The sequence below is a fragment of the Triticum aestivum genome, chromosome 5A, assembly GCF_018294505.1.
Source record: "Triticum aestivum cultivar Chinese Spring chromosome 5A, IWGSC CS RefSeq v2.1, whole genome shotgun sequence".
NCBI classification, from domain to species: Eukaryota; Viridiplantae; Streptophyta; class Magnoliopsida; order Poales; family Poaceae; genus Triticum; species Triticum aestivum.
The window spans coordinates 582,265,514-582,288,312 of NC_057806.1; positions in this window are offsets into that span (position 1 = coordinate 582,265,514).

A 22,799-nucleotide genomic window follows, 5' to 3' on the forward strand; every position below is an offset into this window, starting at 1 on the left:
ATGAGTAATCCTCGATATTTCTCTTATAATGCTATTCATATGTCTTGGATATATTTGTACCTTGCATGTTATCTAACCCGTGTAGGTACTTGGTTGGATCTAAATCTATGAGATTGCAACTCACTCACATCTTGAGCAACCTCTACATCACCAAGTCTCTACACAATGGTGGTTGAAGACAAGGAAGCACGAAACCATTCAAACATATCCTTTGGCAAATTCTATGTTGAGTCTCATGATTGTCATTTTGGATACACAAGTGCTCTTCCTTGCAAAGCTAACCCATGTAGGTATATGAACTCAAACTCCAAGTGGTGCTCCCAACTCTTGATGAACTACATCAATCTTGAGCAACCCACACAAGTTCAACTACATGTGCAAGATCAACACCACCACCCAAGGTATGTTATTCCATCTTAGAGAAGCTTTACTCCAAGTCATGAGTCAAAGCAACTCGACAAGATGTGAATACATCAAAAGGCTTAAACGAAAAATGGTAACCCCATTTTGAACTTAAACGATGAGTATGACCTATGATCAAGTGCTCTCACTTGACTCCTAAGTCAATATACTCTAACATAGGTGACTTTGTCGCCGACCATCTCTAGATCAAGTTCTCTAACTTCATATAGAACTTTTAGTTTCTTTTCTTTCCTTTTTGTTCTGCATTTTTTGCATCCAATTCATTGCAAATCTTTCAGTAAATTCCTTGCATATCCTTGTGAGATCTTACTTGTCTATTGAGCTGAGGTGACAAGTGGTTTCACTCTAATGAACTCGGTCACACCAGTTTGTTCTCTTCGGCCCAACCGAAATCTTTCGGTGCAACCAAAGCACACAACTCGGAGTCACCGACTCCACCACAGGAAAACCAACTTGCCACTTATTCCTGATTTCTGTTTGCTCTAGCTCCACTCAATGATTCTTGTCCTCTACCAGCATCATATTAGACATGCTGCTTTGCTCTGTGACTCAAGGACCAACCCATTTGTATCACATGTCCAGAAGAGCCCTTCTTGGAAATTGATGTCAAAGGGGGAGAGAGAGATCATATCAAAGCTTAATCCTTCCTATAGGGGGAGAAAGAGAGAATACTCAGGGGGAGAGAGTTTCTCAACTAGGAGAAAGTAATATCATCAAAGACCTTAGATGCTTGGTGTTCAAGAGGAGAGATGTCACATGTCTTTAAGAGGGGAAAGACATGTTTGGTTGCTTGCTTTAGCTCAAGCTCTATTGTTTCTTTTTTGTTGCTCTGATTTTCTGTTCCCTATCTTCTCCCAATATCCCATGCAGATTCAGGGGGAGCAAGACATCTAAGGGAAGGAAATCTCTGATTTAATTGCATATCTTTACCTTTGGGGACATGTCTATATCCAATGTGGTACTTAGTACTCACTCTACATGTCATCCCAGTCTTGGTTCTCTTGTGGTTTCTCTTGCTTGCTCTGGTCAGTAGGTGTATCTGTGTTATTTAACCTTGTTTGCACAGGTTCATCCCATCCTAAGCCAACTCAATACCACAAGGTAAGTATATGCATCACAGTCATGTGAATGAGAAATTCTTGCTGATGTACATATTGTTTGCAAGAAGGACTCATGAGCATGAAGGTACATTTCTCACATTCACATCATTTGCTCTGATGCATATAGCCAAGATACATGTAACACATTGCTTACTCTGTCATGTTTACGCATTCACATCCTCCTATATTCAATATTCACATGATTGCATACATGTAGGGGGAGCCTATGCATGTTACATGTCTTTCCAAAGCTTTACTTGCTATTCTCTATATCTTTATCTAAAGCTTTGATGTATGTTGTCATCAATTACCAAAAAGGGGGAGATTGAAAGCACAAGTGCTCCCTGGGTGGTTTTGGTAATTAATGTCAACATATCTCTTGTTGGACTAACACTTTTACCTAGTATGTTTCAGATAAGTTCAACAATGGAGTGGCATGGACTAGAGGATGTGGAACCCCTTCAAGATGATAAGGACAAAGGATTGGCTCAAGCTTCAAGATCAAGACTCTACATTTTCTATTTTAGTGATCCAAGATCACATTGAGACTATAGGAAAAGCCAATACTATCAAGAGGGGATGAGGTGTTGCTTAATGGCTTGCTTGCTCAAAGTGCTTAGTGATATGCTCCAAAACCCTCAACTACCTTCCCACATCCACATATGACCTAAACCAAAAGTCAAACTCGGCCCCACTGATTCTATTTATCCGGCGCCACCGAGTTTCAAATGTCATAGCCATTGCCACAAACCCTAGCAAATCGGTTTCACCGATAGGGATCTTGGTCTCACCGAGATGGGATTGTAATCTCTCTGTGTATGTCCATTAACAAAATCGTTCTCACCGATTTTGAGCAATCGGTACTACCGAGATTACAATGCAAACCCTCTGGTTAGCTCATTACCAAAATCGGTCCCACCGAGTTTGTGTAATCGGTCTCACCGAGTTTGCCTGACCAACTCTCTGGTTAGCTTATTACCAAAATCGGTCCCACCGAGTTTGTGTAATCGGTCACACCGAGATTATGTTATGCCCTAACCCTAACCATATCGGTCCTACCGAGTTGCATCTCAGTCCCACCGAAAATCCTAACGGTCACTAGGTTTGCTGAATCGGTCCGACCGAGTTTAATCATTCGGTCCCACCGAGTTTGGCAAATTGTGTGTAACGGTTAGATTTTGTGTGGAGGCTATATATACCCCTCCACCCACTCTTCATTCGTGGAGAGAGCCACTAGAACATACCTACACTTCCAATACACATTTTTTGAGAGAGAACCACCTACACTTGTGTTGAGGTCAAGATATTCCATTCCAACCATATGAATCTTGATCTCTAGCCTTCCCCAAGTTGCTTTCCACTCGAATCTTCTTTCCACCAAATCCAAATCCTGTGAGAGAGAGTTGAGTGTTGGGGAGACTATCATTTGAAGCACAAGAGCAAGGAGTTCATCATCAACACACCATTTGTTACTTCTTGGAGAGTGGTGTCTCCTAGATTGGCTAGGTGTCACTTGGGAGCCTCCAACAAGATTGTGGAGTTGAACCAAGGAGTTTGTAAGGGCAAGGAGATCGCCTACTTCGTGAAGATCTACCGCTAGTGAGGCAAGTCCTTCGTGGGCGACGGCCGTGATGGAATAGACAAGGTTGCTTCTTCGTGGACCCTTCGTGGGTGGAGCCCTCCGTGGACTCACTCAACCGTTACCCTCCGTGGGTTGAAGTCTGCATCAACGTGGATGTACGATAGCACCACCTATCGGAACCACGACAAAAACATCCGTGTCTCCAATTGCGTTTGAATACTCCGAACCCTTCTCTTTACATTCTTGCAAGTTGCATGCTTTACCTTCCGCTTCTCATATACTCATTGCATGCTTGCTTGATATGTATTGTGTTTGTTAAACTTGTGCTTAAACTCCACTTAAACTTAAGAATATTAAAAACTACAACTTTTGGCACTTAGTGTCTAATCATCCCCCCCCCTTTAGACACCTCTTCTTGATCCTTTCAGAATGGCTATGGAAATGCCATAATAGGTAGGTATGGTGGCTGTTTTGAGGAAGATATAAGGAGATTTATGTGTGACAGAGCGTATCATATCACGGGGTTTGGATGCACCGGCGAAGTTTGCACCAACTCTCAATGTGAGAAAGGGTAATGCACGGTACCGAAGAGGGTAGCAAGGATGGAAGGGTGAGAGTGCGTATAATCCATGGAATCAACATTAGTCATAAAGAACTCATATACTTATTGCAAAAATCTACAAGTCATCAAAAACCTCGGCACTACACGCATGCTCCTAGGGGGATAGATTAGTAGGAAAAGACCATCGCTCGTCCCCGACCGCCACTCATAAGGAAGACAATCAAATAACACCTCATGTTTCAAATTTGTTACATAACGTTTACCATATGTGCATGCTACGGGACTTGCAAACTTCAACACAAGCATTTCTCAATTTCACAACTACTCAACTAGCACGACTTTGATATTATTACCTCCATATCTCAAAACAATCATCAATCATCGAACTTCTCTTAGTATTCGAAAACACTCATAAGAATTTTTTTACTAATCTTGAATACCTAGCATATTAGGATTATTTAAGCAAAATACCATGCTGTTTAAGACTCTCAAAATAATCTAAGTGAAGCATGAGAGTTCATCTATTTCTTCAAAATAAAACTACCACCATGCTCTAGAAGATATAAGTGAAGCACTAGAGCAAACAACAAACTACTCTGAAAGATATAAGCGAAGATCAATGAGTAGTCGAATAATTATGCAACTATGTGAAGACTCTCTAACATTTAATAATTTAAGATCTTGGTATTTTATTCAAACAACAAGCAAAACTAAATAAAATAAAATGACGCTCCAAGAAAAACACATATCATGTGGCGAATAAAAATATAGCTCCAAGTAAAGTTACCGATGAACAAAGACGAAAGAGGGGATGCTTTCCAGGGCATCCCCAAGCTTAGGCTCTTGGTTGTCCTTGAATATTACCTTGGGGTGCCTTGGGCATCCCCAAGCTTAGGCTCTTGCCACTCCTTATTCCATAGTCCATCGAATCTTTACCCAAAACTTGAAAACTTCACAACACCAAACTTAACAGAAAACTCTTAAGCTCCGTTAGCGAAAGAAAACAAAACACCACTTCAATGTACTGTAATGAACTAATTCTTTATTTATATTGGTGTTAAACCTACTGTATTCCAACTTCTCTATGGTTTATAAACTCTCTTACTAGCCATAGATTCATCAAAATAAGTAAACAACACATGAAAACAGAATCTGTCAAAAACAGAACAGTCTGTAGTAATCTGTAACTAACGCAAACTTCTGGAACTCATAAAAATCCCAAATAAATTTCTGGACGTGAGGAATTTATATATTAATCATATGGAAAAAAGAATTAACTAAATAGCACTCTCCAAAAAAATGGCATCAATTCTTGTGAGCGCTAAAGTTTCTGTTTTTTACAGCATGATCAACAAGACTCTCCCCAAGTCTTCCCAAAGGTTCTACTTGGCACAAACACTAATTAAAATCATAAAACCACATCCAAACAGAGGCTAGATGAATTATTTATTACTAAACAGGAACAAAAAGCAAGGAACAAAAATAAAGTTGGGTTGCCTCCCAACAAGCGTTGTCGTTTAACGCCCCTAGCTAGGCATGATGATTTCAACGATGCTCACATAAAGGATAAGAATTGAAACATAAAGAGAGCATCATGAAGAATATGACTAGCACATTTAAGTCTAACCCACTTCCTATGCATAGGGATTTTGTGAGCAAACAACTTGTGGGAACAAGAATCAACTTGCATAGGAAGGTAAAACAAGCATAACTTCAAAACTTTAAGCACATAGAGAGGAAACTTGATATTATTGCAATTCCTACAAGCATATGTTCCTCCCTCATAATAATTTTCAGTAGCATCATGAATGAATTCAACAATATAACCAGCACCTAAAGCATTCTTTTCATGATCTACAAGCATAGAAATTTTATTACTCTCCACATAAGCAAACTTCTTCTCATGAATAGTAGTGGGAGCAAGCTCAACAAAATAATTATCATGTGAGGCATAATCCAATGGAAAACTAAAATCATGATGACAAGTTTCATGGATATCATTATTCTTTATAGCATACAAGTCATCACAATAATCATCATAGATAGCAACTTTGTTCTCATAATCAATTGGGACCTCTTCCAGAATAGTGGATTCATCACAAATTAAAGTCATGACCTGTTGGGGATGTTACTACTGGAGGTAAACCGGCCTTGGGTAGCCAGGTTGACTCTTTGAAGATTAGAAGCCCATGAATATGTAAAGATGCTAGTGCTTTACGGAGGGCCCAGAGGCGAGTACAATATGTAAATGTAAACCAGCCCAGTCATGTAACTTGTATAGTAAGATAGAAAGAGAGAGACCGAACCGGATACGTTTATAAACCTCTTTGGGATTCTGCAGCCCGGCGGGCGTCAACCTATGTATATAAAGGGATGACCCGGCCGCGGTTTAGAGGAAGACAACAACAACTCAAAAGCCAGACAAAGCGGATTTGCTCCCTGGCCTTCCAAAACCCTAGCAATACCAATCACAACTAGACGTAGGCTTTTACCTTCGTCGAAGGGGCTGAACTAGTATAAACTCCCGTGTCCCCTTGTCCGGTTTAACCCCTTTAAGCTAACCCGTCGCGATGGTTCCACAACTAAGTCCTTTCACGAGGACATCTGCCGTGACAATCCCACGACAGTTGGCACCCACCGTGGGGCTATCGCACGATGGTTTCGAGTTCTTGAAGGGCAGCTTCGATGGACTTAAGGGATACGTTGTGGGCCGGATGATGAAGAGTCGCCGCGGCAACCTCTACATCGATAATGCAGGATGGGGTCCCGAAGCCGATTCAATCGAATACGGGTATCGGGTCCCCTTTGGTGGGATTCACGTCTTCATCGGCAAGATCGGTGAACCGGCCCCCGAGCCGGACATCTGCACCGACATCATCGAAATGGCTCGGCGTGCAAGTCCTTCGCTGGTTCAGCCTGAGGCAAGGCATGTTTTCATAGGTGTCGTCCATGGATCAGGGCACGAGGACGGACCGATGTCCGAAGGAGAAACCGTAGTCTGCTCTGACGACGAGTCTTCTGGAGAAACCGAATCGCTTTACGAGTTGCAGGACGGCCGGATTGAGGGAGGATCTGAGGGCAATAGTATTCCGGATTCCCCCGGTCTGCCAAACCGGACCGCCATCTTCATGGCCGGCACACAATCGGCACCTCATTCATCTACCGCCGCAGCAATGCTCTCCGGTTCAACAAAGGCCATGCCAGCAGGGGCAGGAAGCTCGGCGCCACCTCCGGCCCAAGTCTTACCTGATTTTTTCGACGCTCTAGCAACATTGATGTCCGCGGAGGTAGACGCGGCAGCCAGGGATCAACATGATGCGGAGATTGCAAAGGTGAAATATCAGATAGCCTAGGCCAAAGCGGACCTGGCAGCAGAGAACGCCAGGATGGCTATGGAGCGGGCCGAGTTGGAAGCACAGGCTTACCGGATTAGACTGGATCAGAATGCTTCGGAGAAAGTCATGAGAAGAAGGTACCGATCACGTCTCCCGTCGGTTTATGAGCCGCAGAATCTTTTCAACACGCCAGGTGCAGGAATTGGCAACCAACCCACACTAAACCAGGCGGGGGAGCCGGGAGCAGGAGCGCCGGTTCAGCCGCGCACGACGGACCTGCCTCGCCGGAACAACGTTGTACCATCAACGCCGCCCGGGAATTATTCCAACCCGTTGACAACATTGTGGCCGCTGCGTCACGCCGGGCGGCCCTCCCAACCGACGGCGAGTCACCAGTTGCGGTGGAAGCACGTCGGGCCAGGGATCTCCTTCAAATAGCACTAAATCAATAGCAAGCATATTCACACAGCCGTGAGAGGATTCACTCCACTCCCCGCCCAAGCCGGAGTTATAGCAGACACGTGGAAGACGAACCGGCCGTGTCCAGTAGTGCACGCCGCCAAAATTCGCCACGAGGGAACAACCCAGCTGGGGGAGATGCCAATGCGCAAGATGTGGTGGATCATGGCCGCGCACGTCGAGAGGCCGAGTTGACAGCTCGACACGAGGCACGACAGCATACTTCGGTTCACCCCACTGCCTCCGTGGAGCCAGGAGCGATGTTCAGTTCCTTAGGGGTACCGTGTTTATCTCCTGCTTTGCGTAATGTGTGACTACCCAAGGATTTCAAGGGACCTCGTAAGGTACCAAATTATACCGCCGATTTGCAGCCAGAGGCATGGGTGGAGAGTTATGAGATGGCAATGGAGATGTTAGATGTGGACGAGGCCGTGTGTGCTAAATATTTCACCATGATGTTGGAAGGAACAGCTCGCACTTGGTTGAAGAGCTTGCCGATCAACTCTATTGGATCATGGGTCGAATTGAAGCACCGGTTTATCCAGAACTTCAAGGATACGTGTAAGCAGCCGATGTCAATTGTAGATCTGGCCACTTGTGTCCAAGAGGAAGGGGAGTCCACGACCCATTGGGTCAAACAGGTCTTGGTGATTTTGCATTCGTCAGATCGTATCAACGCAGACACCGCAGTGTTAACATTAGAGGGTAATTGCGGTTTCAAACCGTTGAAACAGAAGTTGGGAAGGCTCAAACGCCACTGCAACGACATGTCAACACTCATGGCTGCTTTGGTTAAATACGCCAATTCAGATAATACCAAGGATCCGGGTTCATAGGAGGATAAACCGGAGAAGGGTAAGAAGACCGGCAATGTGAAAGGCCAGCAACACAATCCGGCAAGAAACGCTAGTAAGCGCAAGGCTGACAATGGTTTGGACTTTGTCGCAAATACCAACGCGCAGGAGAATGGCCAGTGCCGTAAAGGCAAGCAGCCCCAGAGGGGTGGAGGTCCAGGCAACAATTTGGAGCGTTTGTTAAATCAGCCCTGTCCAAAGCATGGATCAAAGGAGAAACCGGCATCACATCTCTGGAAAGATTGTTATATCATGCGGGATTTCAAGAATTCCAATATGTTCCAATATGACAACGGCCCGCCCGGCGGTTCAGGAGGAGGTTTCCACGGGACGGGTTATGAAGGCGGTGGTTCCGGTTCAGGGTTTCCAGGCAATTAAATCGGACACGTCAATCAAGGACACCAAGGCAACGAGGGAGGTTACAACCATCAGGGGAATCAGCAGCAACAGCAGCAATCGGGTTATCAGAGCAATCCCAAACAGCTGAACATCGGGCAATATCATGTCTTCACTACTAGTTTGTGCAAACGTGATCAGAAGCTTCACAAAAGGGTAGTCAACTCTGTTGAGCCGGCAGTACCTCAGTATTTACGCTGGTTGGAGCAACCTATTTTGTGGAGCAGAGAGGATCACCCGCCCCGGGTTGATAACCCAGGTCATTTGGCCTTGGTGGTAGCCCCTCAAGTTGGGGGATACAAGTTCACTAAAGTGCTCATGGATGGGGGAAGTAGTATCAATATTTTGTATTATGATACATTCCGCCGTATGGGGTTGACAGATAAGGATCTTAAACCGTCGAATACGGTATTTCATGGTGTGGTGCCTGGTAAGTCTGCATATCCTGTTGGTAAGATAGCTTTGGAGGTAGCTTTTGGAGATGACTACGATTCAAGATCAGAAACTGTGACATTTGAGGTGGTGAAGATCAAAAGTCCGTAACATGCTCTGTTTGGGCGGGCGGTTTATGCTAAGTTTATGGCAAGGCCATGTTATGTTTACCTGCAGCTTAAAATGCTAGGTCATAAGGGGACTATCACAGTACATGGAAGTAGAAAGATTGCTTTGGAGTGTGAGGAAGGCGATGCAGCTTATGCTGAGTCGGTTTGTGCCACAGAGGAGTTAACATTCTATAAGGAGCAAGTTGATCCGGCAGACATGACCTCCTTAAAAAAGCCAACCACGGAACATGATCCAGCATTGAAGTTCAAATCAGCTACAGACACTAAGATGGTTGACTTTGTCCCTGGCGATTCATCCAAACAGTTCAGCATCAGCGCTAACCTGGATCCCAAATAGGAAAGCGCGCTCATCAAGTTCATCTGTGAGAATCGACATCTTTGCATGGAAACCTTCTAACATGCCAGGTGTACCGAGAGAACTCGCTGAGCACACACTCAACATTGATCCGAAATTCAAACCGGTCCGACAGTTCCTCCACCGCTTCAATGAGGAAAGGCGCAAGGCTATAGGTGAAGAGGTCGCCCGTTTGTTGGCTGCTGGGTTTATTGTTGAAGTTTTTCATCCAGAGTGGTTAGCCAATCTGGTGCTGGTTCTTAAGAAAAATGGCACTTGGCGCATGTGTGTGGACTACACATATTTAAACAAGGCTTGCCCTGCAGACCCCTTTGCTCTCCCTCGCATTGATCAGATAATTGATGCTACGGCGGGTTGTGACCATTTGTGTTTTTTGGATGCTTATTCTGGTTATCATCAATATCAAAATGGCAGTTAAGGACCAGGAGAAGACAGCCTTTATAACTCCCTTTGGAGCCTTATGCTATGTTTCCATGCCCTTTGGATCAAGAGTGCCTAGGCAACTTACCAGCGATGTGTTCAGAATTGCCTTCATAAGCAAATTGGGCGCAATGTCCATGCGTATGTAGATGATATTGTGGTCAAATCCAGAAAGGAGGAAACGTTGATAGATGATCTACGGGAAACTTTTGACAATCTCCGGGTCTACAAGATGATGCTCAATCCGGAGAAGTGTGTTTTCAGTGTCCCGGCAGGCAAGCTCTTAGGCTTTCTGGTTTCAAACAGAGGCATTGAGGCTAATCCGGAAAAGATTGCAGCGATTACGTCCTTGGCTAAACCGGCATGTATTAACGATGTGCAACGTCTAGCCGACCGGATTACAGCCTTGAGCCGTTTTATCAGCCGCCTTGGAGAGAAGGCCATTCCCTTATATCAGATGCTCAAGAAAACGGATAACTTTGTCTGGAGTGAAGCAGATGATAAGGCGTTTGAAGATCTGAAGAAACAGCTCGTGGAACCGCCCGTGCTGGCAGCACCGATCGATAAAGAGCCCTTATTATTATATGTGGCTGCTAATGCCCGGGCTGTCAGCGTAGCCATTGTGGTAGAGCACAAAGAGCCTGGCAAATAGTATCTGGTTCAACGGCCGGTTTATTATATCAGTGAGGTGCTCATTGAGTCAAAGCAGAGGTATCCGCATTGGCAGAAACTGGTGTATGGGGTGTTTTTGGCAAGCCAGAAGCTCAAACACTATTTGCAGGGCCATCCTATCACAGTAGTCAGTTCAGCTCCTCTGGGTGACATCATTCAAAACAGAGAGGCAACTGGCCGGATTGCCAAGTGGGCCATTGATCTTGGACCCCCACGGGCTCAGATATATACCCCGCACGGCGATCAAGTCCCAGGCACTCGTAGATTTCATCAACGATTGGACGGAGTTACAGGCACCTGAGGAGAAACCAGATAATACATATTGGACTATTCATTTTGATGGGTCCAGACAGCTAGAGTGTTCGGGGGCTGGAGTCATATTAACCTCCCCACGAGGTGATAAGTTTTGTTATGTCCTCCGTTTAATGTTCCCTTGTACTAACAATGCAGCTGAATATGAGGCTTTACTCCACGGTCTTCGGATGGCTAAAGAGATGAATTTGAGCCGGGTTAAATGCTTCGGCGATTTAGATCTAGTGGCTCAGCAAGTGTCTGGCACTTGGGATTCTAAGGACCCACTCATGGTTGCATATCGGCGAGAGGTGGACACAGTGGCTAGTCACTTTAAAGGTTATCAGGTGGACCATATAGACCGGCGGAAGAATGAAGCGGCGGACGCTTTAAGTCGTCTTGGTTCCCAACGTAAACCGGTTCCGCCCAATGTCTTTCTTGATGTGTTGCACAATCCGTCAGTCAAAATACCAATCGAAGAAGATTTGGCTGTTCCTGATCCGGAGGCTCAATTGGTGGCAGCTTTGCATGCCATACCAGATTGGACGATCCCATATCTGGATTACATGAACCGAGGCAAGTTACCGGCTGAGGAAACGTTGGCCCGACAGATAATCCGGCGTTCCAAGTCCATGATCATACTCAACGGGGAGTTACATCGTTACAGTGTTTCAGGAGCGATTCAATGATGTGTTTCTCCTCTAGAAGGTTGTGAGATTTTTGCGAGAAATTCATGAAGGGGATTGCGGTCATCATGCCGGTTCAAAGTCATTGGTTGCTAAAGCTTTTCGCCACAGTTTTTACTGGTTGACGGCGCATGCTGATGCGGAGGATTTGGTCAAAAGATGTGATGGATGTCAAAAGTTTGCCCGCCGTGCGCACATTCCGGCTCAAGAGTTGCGAATGATTCCAATTACGTGGCCGTTTGCCACTTGGGGGCTGGATATGGTTGGACCCCTCAAGCGCTCCAAGGACAAGAAGACCCATCTGTTAGTAGCAGTTGATAAATTCACTAAGTGGGTAGAGGCAGAGCCAGATAGCAAGTGTGATGCAGCCACAGCGGTTCAATTCATCAAAAAGGTGATATTCCGGTTTGGCTTTCCACATAGTATTATAACAGATAATGGCACTAACTTGTCAAAAGGAGAGATGGAAGAATTCTGTCAACGTGAGCACATCCGGCTTGATCTAGCATCAGTGGCTCACCCCCAATCTAATGGTCAAGCGGAAAGGGCAAATCAAGAAATTCTGCGGGGTATCAAACCAAGGCTTATGGTTCCCTTAAAGCGGACGCCGGGTTGTTGCGTCGAGGAGCTACCTTCTGTGTTATGGAGCATCAACACCACACCCAATAGGTCTACGGGTTACACGCCTTTCTTCATGGTTTATGGAGCAGAGGCGGTTCTTCCTAGTGACATCCGTCACGATTCGCCCCGTGTGGCAGCTTATGTTGAAGCTGATAATGAGAAGGCACGTCAGGATTCTCTAGACCTGTTGGATGAAGAACGGGATCTTGCAGCAGCGCGTTCGGTGATTTATCAACAAGATCTTCGACGTTATCACAGCCGCCGGGTTAAAACTAGAACCTTTCAAGAAGGTGATTTGGTGCTCCGGCTCATCCAGGATCAGACTGATATGCATAAGTTATCCCCCCCTTGGGAAGGACCCTTTGTGGTCAGCAAAAATCTGCACAACGGATCCTACTACCTCATTGATGTTCGAGAGCATGAAGACTCACGTCAATCGGAGGAGGAGACAAAGCGGCCATGGAACATAGCTCTCCTTCGGCCTTACTATACTTGAAGCCATCGGCTTTTTCATCTGTACATATTTACGATAGTGTATATATCATATAATAAACCGGAGCCTCCGTTATAAGCGGGGTATCTGTTCTTTCTTATATCATATGTGTGCTTTTACAAGTTAACGGTCAAAGCAGAGTCTTTGTTAAACCGGATTTAGCAACTGCATAAAGATAAAGAAAATCACTAGGGGGCTTGGTCATGTTTGAACCACAGCTACACCTCTTGATAGGCTTTTCAGCCACACAAGGACAAATTTGTGGAGCCAAAGAGAGTATTGTGCACTATACAAACTCAAACATAGGCACACGCTGAGCATCGCTCACAAAGTTCCTTGGGGGCTCTTTTTTGCAAAGCAACAAAGAGTTTGAAAGGACCCTTGTAATTGGCTATCAAGCCACGGCTTGGAAGGCTGGTGTATTCACCTAAAACCCCGGGTTAACCTGCCTTCATCAAGTAAGCCACTCCTATCCAGGTAATCCTGGTATGACCCATCGAACGTTTGACAAGTCAATCTTTCACAGACCCTGAACTTGTCATAGTTAAAACGGTGATTGGTTAATTGGAGGCCCATCTTAAAAGGCTTTGTTAAATGGTTTAACTCAGAGGCCTGGCAGCCCATGAAAAGCCTCGATTTTGAGCCTGGCAGCTCGTAAAAAGCCTCGCATATTTTCCTATTTGAATTTTTAGTTGACAATCATAAGTATTTTTTGATAAATCGGCATCTTTGATCCGGCTTGCTTTCCAACCACCAGCTGTTGGCTCATGATCAGTTATAAACCGGTGGTCACTGACCCGGTATGGTTTGACTAGATCACCAGTATTATGAAGAAAATCCGGTAGGTATACCGGTCCGGTTTAATAGATAGACCGGAATTATGAAGATGATATTATCAAACGTATCGGGTTGGTGTTAAACACCTTTGTTGTATACACGTTTGCTCACTCAAGGAGGTATGTTCTGTGCATTATTTTTTGTACAAACACTTGATTATTCAGCTCAAGTACTATATACTTGGATATTATGACATGTTTAGCGGTAAACCGCTAGACACTTTTAAGTTTTTTGTACCCAGGAAGGCAAGTCATCATAGACTATGCATAAAATATATCCCGAGGGACGGCACAGATTGTCACAAAGGGCTATGAAGCATGCTCGATGGCATGGCAGATAAACAAAGTTTCAGCTATCCTATTACATGAAGCTTTAAAGCGGCTCAATAGTGCCATTGTTTTTCAAAGTAGCCATATAAACCGGCAACCGGATCAGGACTCTTCCTCACGACGGTTTGACGGTTGCGGATCAGTTGGTGCATGCACTTCTTCATCCCTCCCCAGCCGCTGGAAATCAGCCGTTGACCAATCGATTCCGGTTAAAGCTCGGAATACTGCTTCTGCATGGATAAGATCAGAAGGGTTAATATCAGGGGCATAAGTGTGCTTACGAATCGGAGGCACAAGTTCTTCGACTTCATGGATCTCGGTCGGCTGTCTTTTCCCTTCTACATCATAAAACGGTTGAAAATGGGACAAATCGGTGTCTTCAGCTAATTTGCTGGCCGCTGGCCACATCTGTTTGGTCAACCGCTGAAGATCATCATTGTCAAAGTTTGAACCGTCTTCTTTAACGCCTGGATACCCTTTAATGATACCCTCTGCTTCAAGATCTAGAATCCAGGCCTTGGCTCGAATAAGGGCAGTTAATGCTCCGGCTCTTGCAGCGGCTCTTTTCAACTCGGCAATACGCACCGGTAACATGCCCAACTTCTCAAGGGTTTCCTTAATCAACATTGGCGCCGGTTTGTTATAGGCTGTTGTACTAATGGCTCGCTAAGATCTAGAGTATAGCTCCTCAACCAATGTGTATGCCGCTTTGAGATTCATCCGCATATCTGCACCAAGATGAGTGATCCGAGTTCCTGCCAAAGATTTTTTCAACATCATGGTCGGGTTTAAGATTCATTGATTGATGCAACATACATAAGCAGATACTTACCAAAGATAGCAGAGGTTATAGCGTTGATTTGGCGCTTCAAACCGGCTAGTTCTTCAGCCATCGGTTTCAGGGCTTCCTCAGCATCTACGACTCTTTTGGTCAAACCGGCTTTTTCGGTTTCCCATGCAGCACACTCTTGATTGAAGGATTCTTTCAATTTTTCCATTCCGGCCAGGGCCTGGGTCAGCTCCTCTTTGGCTTTGGCAGCTTCGGCTTGTTGCGACTTCACATTTTCTTGCAAGTTAGAGTTTTTGGCATCTTTGCTTCTCAGTTCAGCCTGCTACATTGAAGGTATCTTCAACAAAACAACATATATATGCACTAAGTATAAAGCATATAACAAGTTATCCACTTCATACTTGGGGGCTAATGCTTATTTGCTCTCAAATACTACCTTCTATGCAAGTCTCCAGAACAATGCAAGCATTATCCTTGACACTTGGGGGCTAATGTACGTTTGTTCTAAACTGACAATATGGATTAAAAACCAGATTAACTTGCCAAGTTAAACCGGCCTTTGGGGGCTATGCTACAGAATGTTATCTCATTTTTCAAACTTGAGTTTTATCCATGATTGAGGACACGCCTTGACAAGGATTAATGATGGGATGCTTAAAGTGTTACAAAGACCCGGTTTATGATTGATAATCATAAAACGGCTCTTGGGGGCTACTTGGAATAGTATTTCAGCTATAAATCAATGTGCATGGGAGAAGAATTTACCTCATATCATTCTTTCATCAAATTCACCAAACCGGCTTCATAATCCCGGTTTGAGTGCAGACGGTTCAAGAAGCCAGAATGAAGCTCATCAGCGTTAAGATGAGCATAATTGAATAAGTCGCTGCTCCATTTACCTTTATCCCTGGCAATTTGCTCTTCTTTGGCGCTATGCTGAGCCAAAATGACGGGATGACTAGGAGAACTGTGGCCTGCTCCAGTAATAATAATGTCATCGCCTTGGCCTTCAGGATTTTGGGCGGATGATGATGGAATTTCAGTATCTTTCATTGGATTAGCCCAGTTTGGTTCTGCCGGTTCAGCATCAGGGGCGGTAGGCTCGGCATCTGTGGGTTCGTCAGTATGTTGGCCGTCAATGGGCGCATCATCAAAAGTTGTTTCAGGATGGAGGCCTTCCAGTTCACCTGTTTGCTCCAGTTCAACTCTCGGTTCTTCTTCTTCAGCAACAGGATCTTCTGGCGGATTGGTGACCCGAGCTTTCTTGCTGGGTCTGGCTTTGGCCCTGCAAACAGAATAAAAAGGGTTAACATCTTGTTCAAAAGATGTATGGCGCATTGAAAGGAAAGGTTTTTCGTAACTCACCCAGCCACAGTTTTCAAAGGGGGAGTTGAGTTGTTGTCGATTCACCAGAAGAAGGAGGTGTCACCTGATAATTTGAATCGGATGGATTAAGAGGCTATCTGAAATAACCTGCCTTGGGGTAAGAATGGTCAGAAGTAGGAGAGACCTCAGACCGACGCTTCCGAACTGGAGTATCAGGTAAACCGGTAGAGGTGACCTGTTGGCCACTGTGTCGAGTTGTCCGGCGAGCCTCATGTTGTTGAGTCTTCAAAATAAATGTTGGATCCAAGTGAGCAAGAGGATGAGAAAAGCTTACTTTCCGGATTGTTTGGTGAGTTTTTTGTGTTGGCATAGAGTCTGAACCGGAGGAAAGGGTAATTACCTCTACGTCCTTAGCCTGACTAGCTTCGGCCTCCTGAGGAAGATCATTGTTAACAAGATGCATAAAAAGAGAGCCAAGTGAATCAAGTTCTACCTCAGCTTCTGGGTCATCAGTATCATCATCAAGCTCCATATTAATCCGGTCAGCCGTTTTCCGCTTTAACGTCCGTTTTACGGCTTTGGTCTTCGGGCTGGTTGGCTTGGCCACTTTGTCTCCAGTTCGCTTTGGAGCTTTCTCTATGGATTTCCGTTTCCAGAAGAGGTCATCACCCTATACATATAAAGAAGAAGGGTTACAGCTTGTATAAGTCAAAGATATTAGAGATGAAGAGGAAGTGTAATGCTTACAGCAGGCGGTTTGTTCTTGGTGTAGAAGGGACTCAGGCCGATTTGACTACAGACCAGTTCCGATTCATTCAGAATCTTCTTTACACCTTCAGTAACTTCTTCCTCGGATAATTGGATGTTGCAGTGGCGTTGAGGATCGTCAACCTCACCGGTATATTCGCACATTAAACCGAGACGCCGGCTTAGCGGCAAGATACTCCAGGATATCCAACAGCGTACAAAATCTATACCTGTTAAACCGTTTGCCATAAAGGTCCGCAGTTTGGCGATTTGAGGAGCATATTTTGCCCTTTCTGAGGAGCTCAGGCGTTGTGGCATTGGGTGAGTATTGGATAATCTATGATCTCGGAAGCCGGGGAGGGGATTCTCATCTTCAGGCGAAGTGTCTCTGCAATAGAACCATGTTTGGTTCCATTCCTTTGGGTGGATATGGTGTTTGGCATGAGGAAATTCCACTTCTTTCCGCTTTTGAATCGAAACACCACCAAGCTCTGTATTTGGGCCATTCACAAACTCTGTGCGCCGGTTTAAGTGAAAGAAATCCCAGAACAATTCGGCAGTTGGTTCTTCCTGTAAATAGGCTTCACAGAAGACTTGGAAATTGCATAAGTTGGAGACAGAATTGGGACCAATATCTTGTGGATGCAGTTGGAAGCTGGCAAGCACATCTCGATAAAATTTCGACCCTGGCGGTTTGAAACCACGGCTTATATGGTCAACAAAGATTACCACTTCGCCTTGTCTTGGGGTTGGAGGATTCTCAGTTCCTGGGGCTTGCCATTTGATCTCAGTTTTCTTAGGTAGAGAGTCGATGCTAACCATCTCATCCAGTTGAGCTTCAGTAACCCGGGAACGAGCCCAGTTGCAGGCAGTGAATTGTTTGGCCATGGCAAAGCGAACAAACTGAAAATAAAAGGCCGGTTTATAAATTATGCATGATCATACACAAGAGACAAAGGAGTAAGAAACGTACTGATATAATAAATGGTACAACCCCGAGACTAGTAATGCTAGCGCAGGATTGATCAGACACTATTAAACCGGAGTATATTTGTGAAGGTAATATGCTCTTCTGGTTTATCAGAGGGCTAATGGCATAGACTATTTATCCAATGTCAAATCGCTTATATTGGCGTGAGGAGAAACAGATCTCATAGTGATGTATAATACTTTCGGATCTAGAGATAAGACAGAAAAGCAAAAATAATTGGATCTTGAAGGGGTACAGAACTGAAGCAATTTTTGACAGACAGATCAGTTGTTTGTGCATAAAGATTTGTGATGATCATGGTAGGTAAGCTACGGTAAGAGATGTATCAAGCATGAAGTGTCCATCTATTAAAGGAAGAACATGGAAAAACAGCACTGATGAAACTTTGGAAGAACTGCGAGGAATATCGAAACCCTAGAACAAATCTATGGTGAAAAAGCAGAGCTTACCGGAGCTAGTGAAGAAGCAGAAGGGCGTCGCAGTTCTTTGGTGCGTTCAGGGTGATGCAGCGGCCGAGGTCGGAGCAGAGACGACGGTCGATGGTGGCGGCGGAGTTCCAGAGGTTGAGCGGCGCGAGGAAGACGATGCGAAGAAGCACGGGGGGAACGGTGAAAATGACCCCTCGGTCCTATTTATAAGTGAAAGTGAAAAATGGCAAGTGCGGGAATCGAGGAGTCCAAAAAATGGATAATTTAATAAAGGTGTCGCCTCGATAGCTGGATATATATTAAATGAAGGAAATCCCTGATATCAACGGATGGATGATGTCAGGATGGTTTATCGTAATTTTGAAGTATGACGTCATGGCGGTTTACAAGATCAAAAACGAAGACAAGAGAGAAGCTTTTTTCTAAAGTGTGGAAGATTGACATGAACAAGTTCAAAACAATCTGGGGCCTAATGTTGGGGATATTACTACTGGAGGTAAACCGGCCTTGGGTAGCCGGGTTGACTCTTTGAAGATTAGAAGCCCATGAAGATGTAAAGATGCTAGTGCTTTACGGAGGGCCCAGAGGCGAGTACAATATGTAAATGTAAACCGGCCCAGTCATGTAACTTGTATAGTAAGATAGAAAGAGAGAGACCGAATCGGATACGTTTATAAACCGGCTTTGGGATTCTGCAGCCCGGCGGGCGTCAACCTATGTATATAAAGGGACGACCCGGCCGCGGTTTAGAGACAGACAACAACAACTCGAAAGCCAGACAAAGAGGATTCGCTCCCTGGCCTTCGAAACCCTAGCAATACCAATCACAACTAGACGTAGGCTTTTACCTTCATCGAAGGGGCCGAACTAGTATAAACTCCCGTGTCCCCTTGTCCGGTTTAACCCCTTTAAGCTAACCCGTCGCGATGGTTCCACAACTAAGTCCTTTCACGAGGACATCTGCTGTGACCTCTCCAAATCCACTTTCATCAATATAATCATCATAAATAGGAGGCATGCTTTCATCATAATAAATTTGCTCATCAAAACTTGGGGGACAAAAAATATCATCTTCATCAAACATAGGTTCCCCAAGCTTGTGGCTTTGCATATCATTAGCATCATGGATATTCAAGGAATTCATACTAACAACATTGCAATCATGCTCATCATTCAAATATTTAGTGCCAAACATTTTATAGAATTCTTCTTCTAGCACTTGAGCACAATTATCCTTTTCGTCATATTCACAAAAGATATTAAAAAGGTGAAGCGTATGAGACAAACTCAATTCCATTTTTTATAGTTTTATTTTATAAACTAAACTAGTGATAAAACAAGAAACTAAAAGACTCGGTTGCAAGATCTAAAGATATACCTTCAAGCACTAACCTCCCCGGCAACGGCGCCAGAAAAGAGCTTGATGTCTACTACACAACGTTCTTCTTGTAGACGTTGTTGGGCCTCCAAGTGCAGAGGTTTGTAGGACAGTGGCAAATTTCCCTCAAACGGATGACCTAAGGTTTATCAATCCGTAGGAGGCGTAGGATGAAGATGGTCTCTCTCAAGCTACCCTGCAACCAAATAACAAAGAGTCTCTTGTGTCCCCAACACACCCAATACAATGGTAAATTGTATAGGTGCACTAGTTCGGCGAAGAGATGGTGATACAAGTGGTATATGGATGGTAGATAATAGTTTTTGTAATCTGAAAATATAAAAACAGCAAGGTAACTAATGATAAAAGTGAGCGTAAACGGTATTGCAATGTGTTGAAACAAGGCCTAGGGTTCATGCTTTCTCTAGTGCAAGTTCCCTCAGCAATAATAGCATAATTGGATCACATAACTATCCCTCAGCATGCAACAAAGAGTCACTCCAAAGTCACTAATAGCGGAGAAGGAACGAAGAGATTATGGTAGGGTACGAAACCACCTCAAAGTTATTCTTTCCAATCAATCCGTTGGGCTATTCCTATAAGTGTCACAGATAGCCCTAGAGTTCGTACTAGAATAACACCTTAAGACACAAAACAATCAAAACCTAATGTCACCTAGATACTCCAATGTCACCTCAAGTATCCGTGGGTATGATTATACGATATGCATCACACAATCTCAGATTCATCTATTCAACCAACACATAGAACCTCAAAGAGTGCCCCAAAGTTTCTACCGGAGAATCACGATGAAAACGTGTGCCAACCCCCATGCATAGGTTCATGGACGGAACCCGCAAGTTGATCACCAAAACATACATCAAGTGAATCACGTGGTATCCCACTGTCACCATAGACACGCACGACAAGACATACATCAAGTGTTCTCAAATCTTTAAAGACTCAATCCGATAAGATAACTTCAAAGGGAAAACTCAATCCATTACAAGAGAGTAGAGGGGGGAGAAAACATCATAGGATCCAACTATAATAGCAAAGCTCGCGATACATCAAGATCGTATCACCTCAAGAACACGAGAGAGAGAGAGAGAGAGATCAAACGCATAGCTACTGGTACATACCCTCGGCCCCGAGGGAGAACTACTCCCTCCTCATCATGGAGAGCACCGGGATGATGAAGATGGCCACAGGAGAGGGATTGCCCCCTCCGGCGGGGTGCCGGAACGGGTCTAGATTGACTTTCGGTGGCTACGGAGGCTTCTGGCGGCGGAACTCCCGATCTATTGTGCTATTGGATGTTTTTAGGGTATATGGAGATATATAGGTGGAAGAAGTACATTAGGGGGCACGAGGGGCCCACGAGGGTGGAGGGCGCGCCCAGGGGGGTGGGCGCGTCCCCCTACCTCGTGGCCTCCTCGAAGCTTCCCTTACGTGCACTTCAAGTCTTCTAGGCTTCTTTCCTTCCAAAAATGGGTTCCGTGAAGTTTCAAGTCGATTGGACTCCGTTTGGTTTTCCTTTTCTTCGAAACCCTAAAACAAGGTAAAAACAGAAACTGGCACTCAGCTCTGGGTTAATATGTTAGTCCCAAAAATGATATAAAAGTGTATAATAAAGCCCATAAACATCCAAAACAGTAGATAATATAGCATGGAGCAATCAAAAATTATAGATACGTTGGACACGTATCAACCACCACCGCGAGCGCCAGATCACCCTCCATCCGTCGAAGCTCATCCAAAGATTCCAGGAAACAACACTCAACCATCTCCACGGGCATCGCCGGGGCGGGGCACAGCGGCGCCGCCGCCGACCGTGCGAACAGAACCGAGAAATCCGGGCGCTCCACGCTGGCCACAGACTCAGATCGCCCAGAAGGACTCCACGGGCTCAACACCCTGACCGTGCCGGGCAGAGGGGGGTCGGGCGACGGGGGCGGGAGCGACGAACCGGAGCGCGTGGGAGGAGCATGGTGCCGGGAGGGGGCCGGTGGCACAAGGGGTGGGAAGTCCGTCGCTTGGGCCCCAGGCAGGGGGGAGCACCCCGGCGTAGGGCGTGCGGCGGGCGAGCGCGGCCCTCCGGAGGCGAGTCACTCCACTGCCGTGTGCATCCACGGGAGGTGTGCCCCGCACCACCACGATGGACGCACAGAGTCTCGTTCCGGCAGTCGCGCAAGATGTGCTTGTCGTCCCCGCAGTTGTAGCAGCACCCACGAAGGCAGGCCGGGATGCGGGTCCTCGGGGGGGTGTGAGGTGGGGAGGGTTGGGGGGAACAGCGGCGCGCGCCAGGAGGCGGGGGGCACAGGACTGCGCGGGCGGCGAGAGACCCGCTTCTGCCAAGACGACGGGCCCGGCTCTGACGGGCCAGGCGGGGCGGGGCAATCGTCCAGAGCAGGGCGGACGATGGGGCTGGAGGCCGTGCCAAGCACATCGGGCACCAACACCATGGAGCGAAAAGGAGGGCGGGGGGGCGACCCCGAGGAGGAGGAGGACCCTAACAGTGAGAACTGCAAAGCCATGGGAGTGGCGGAGAGGGTGGACGCCGGTATCGGAGCGGTGACCGGTGGGGGGTGGCTGCCGGGGCCGGGGTGGCGTCCGGCGCTCAGGGAAGGGGAAGGTTTGTCCTCCGTCATAATGGTTAAAAGGAAGAAGAAAGGAAGAAAAATGCTAAAGCCAAATCTATGTAGTTTTTTTCTTCCCATTTCCTTTTTGACTTCTCCTTTGTATTGAAACCTGTAAAACATGGGAAAAGGTTTTTGGTTAAAATGTAGCACCTCCTATGGACATGCATTTAGTTAGGAACTAGCATTTGGGGACCCTGAGAACTGTTCTAGATTTCCAATGAAACAGGGTTGATCTTAAAGTGAAGCAACAACAGATATCATGCAGCATGTGTTCAAGTTTCTAATTAAGTGGATAAACCAACACTGTTCAGCCAACCAACAAAGGCAACCATCTATTAAAGCAAACACAAATCAACCACTAGGTAAACTCTAAGCTAGCCCAAGCTCCTTAACAAAAGCCCCAAAAAGAATCCATATACTGCGAAAAGAAAATGTTCAGGTGTTTCGAAAAACATTCGTCTCATGTTGAAAAATTCTTCGCGACTTTTAAAAAGATGTACACACTTTTTTTAAAAAAAA